At 45.7% G+C, this 2,706-nt stretch overlaps 1 protein-coding gene and 1 long non-coding RNA gene across 2 annotated transcripts in view; one reads left to right on the top strand and one right to left on the bottom strand.

Annotated features, from left to right (window-relative positions):
- The window catches only part of LOC107116482, a 52,472-nt gene extending 50,234 nt beyond the window's left edge, over positions 1 to 2,238 (bottom strand). Inside the window, exon 1 of the long non-coding RNA XR_001482709.1 lies at positions 2,085 to 2,238. This is a non-coding gene — a long non-coding RNA (uncharacterized LOC107116482). The remainder of the gene's footprint in view (positions 1 to 2,084) is intronic.
- The window catches only part of LOC107116481 (COUP transcription factor 2), a 13,260-nt gene that overhangs the window by 1,957 nt on the left and 8,597 nt on the right, over positions 1 to 2,706 (top strand). The window lies entirely within an intron of this gene.

Below are 2,706 nucleotides of genomic sequence, written 5' to 3'. Positions count from 1 at the left end.
AAAGAGGATTTTAAAAAAAATAAAAATTAAAAAAATAAAAATTGATTTTATTCCCCAAAGTTACACCATAAACCTCGGCTTTTAAAGCCATAAATAAGATTCCTTTTTTAAATGACAGTTATTGATGAACCGGGTTGACAATCGTTTTCTCCAAGGGGGTCTCGTATTATCTCTCATTTCTGTGTCTCCTGTGCCCGAATACACACATACACCCACTCTTCATGTTAAAATTCTCCCTCTCTATATACACACTGTTATTATTATTAGTTGGGATATTTCGACGTTGGGCGTTACGGCTTGGGAGGCGAAGGAGCCTGCTTCAGCGCTTAGGGACAGAATAGTCGCTTTCTCTTTTGGCCATTCAGGAAAACTATTAATATTCAAACAATCTTAGAAAGGGGGCTGCTTTGCTTTTAAGGGAGCTGATCTTTCCTTGGTGGCCTTTCTGTGTTGGACGGAAAGGTGTGAACAGGTTCCCTGCTGGAGATGGGTTCCTTAGTGGATTTTCTCGGAATAGGGTTTTTCAAGGGGGGAGAGGCCATTTTGTTTAGACTACTTACCGGCACAGCCAAGTCAACCGTATTCCTATCCATCCTGAAACAGATGCCTTCCCCTGAATTGTGTGGAAGACGTCGGGTGTTTGGGAAAGGTCCATGTGTGCATGGGGTTCCTTCCTGGCGTTCCTAGTGGGCCGATGGTTTCCCTTTCCTTCCCTTCGCCATCACCGAGGGCATCTTCGACTACTGACTAGGGGGCAAAGTCCTGATCAATAGAACATTCCACCGCTCGCTTTGAAATTGACCATATGAAACGCGTAATATTGTTATGACAAGGGCCGGGCCCTTTCAGGTTGCAACTTCCCGCTCTTCGGAGTACCTGTGAATTTAGCCAGAGGCATTTTTATCTTCACCGGGGGAGGGGGACGAGGGGGGGTGTATATGGCAACATGAAGGGGGACAGCGTCGAGTTAGCAGAGGTGTGGATTCGAGTAACGAATCTCTGTCCATCCAACTGCATTTGTACTATAGCTCTTGCTGGTTATCTGCTCGTGCTGTTTCCCTCTGTCTCTCTCTGCAAATGTATTTTGTGAGAACTGTTATGCTCTGTAAAGATCGGCTAGCTTTGCCCCAGAGGACAAGAAAGACGCTCAGATCTTCTTTCCCCTTCCTTAACGTGGACCAGGGCTTGAACTGAAAACTCATTTCAAACTAGAGAATCAAATCATGTGTCAAGGCTGAAAGGGGCTTCGTGATTCTTGGCTTTCTTTTTCTTGTCTTTCTTTTTTTAATATATATATATATATATCCCCCTCCTTCTTCCTGTTAACATAAAGGAAATATGCATTCTTAAGCGGGGCGGGAAAGACCTCTGGATCTTCCCATTCCAATATACTAGAAGACAGTAAACGTGGGTGGGTGTTTTCCTCCCCTGCGTTTGATTAAACCCATCCTGGTGCGCTCTCATTGCTCCTCTCAAAGCATCTGGGTTAGATGCGTGGCCAGTTGTGAAGGTACACAGGCAGCCAGACGTTGTGTGTGTGTGTATTAATTCTTCCCCCATTGCTGTTTGGATCCCGGAGCAGGAAGTTCTTTGGAATGCCAGAGACTTAAAGAAACAATGAAGTGTATGTATGCTTCTCTTGTCGGGTACCATATCCTCTGATGTCTCTCTCTCACACACTCACTCACTCTCTGTCCTGGTACATTGATAGATGTCTATCTAATGTGTGTGTCAGACAGACGGTCTTCAAAGGTCCCTGCAGAGGCTGTGGAAATCGGTAGGTCTGCCTCTCTGTCAGGGTACTAAGAGTCACTGGAAGAAGGCTGGGGCGTTTAAATCGAGAAACAGAACTCATTTTTCATTTTAGAACCCCCATTTTAAGTCTCTCTCTCTCTCTCTCTCTCTCTCTCTCTAGCAAGCACACACACACAAACACACACACACAGAGATACTAAAGAAGATTCAAATCTCTCTGAGACTGGAAGATCTCACTTGAGAAGATTAGGGCGGTCTTTAGGGCCGAGGTAAGGAACTTTATTTAACTACTGGTGGTTGCTGGGCAATTAAAAGTTAAACCCACCTACCTGTAGAACTGTAATCCTGAACTGGGCACAGTTTGGGTCTATGAGTGTCAACGCAGCAGCCCGGCTCTTGCGGTCTAAGAGTATTGCTCCTGGTCCCCTCCTTAACCCCAAAGACGTGTGTGTCTCCCGTCCAGGACTCCTCAGACGAGATAACCTTTCGCCGCCCCGTCAGCAAGTCATGACTCTCTCTTTCTACCACCACCCCTCCCCAGATACGCTCATCAACAGTAGTCGAAAGAGGGCAGGGCTCGCCCCCACTCTTTCAACAGACGGTGAACGCAAGGGGGGGGGGGTCTCCCGGCCAAGAGTTCAGAAAGTCTGCTCGCTCACAAAGACCTGTCCAGCATCGCTGAAGAAGCCCTAGCTTCCCACTGTTAGAAATATGAATATATATATGTGTATATATATATATATGCCCTACAGCTTAAGTGCAGAACCTAGTTATTTATTTATTTATTTTAAAAGGGGGCCTGACTAGTATTCCTCCTAATAAATATTACCAAGACTATTCCCAACAATGTATTAAAAACGCACATCTTACTTTTGGTTGCTCTGAGTTCCCAAGCTGGGTTAAAGAAATCGGGGGAGGGAGAGAGGGGAGGAAAAAGAAAGGAAGCGCGCG

The sequence above is a fragment of the Gekko japonicus genome, unplaced genomic scaffold (assembly GCF_001447785.1).
Source record: "Gekko japonicus isolate JY-2015 unplaced genomic scaffold, Gekko_japonicus_V1.1 scaffold41, whole genome shotgun sequence".
Lineage (NCBI taxonomy): Eukaryota > Metazoa > Chordata > Lepidosauria > Squamata > Gekkonidae > Gekko > Gekko japonicus.
This window is presented reverse-complemented; position numbering and strand designations above follow the sequence as displayed.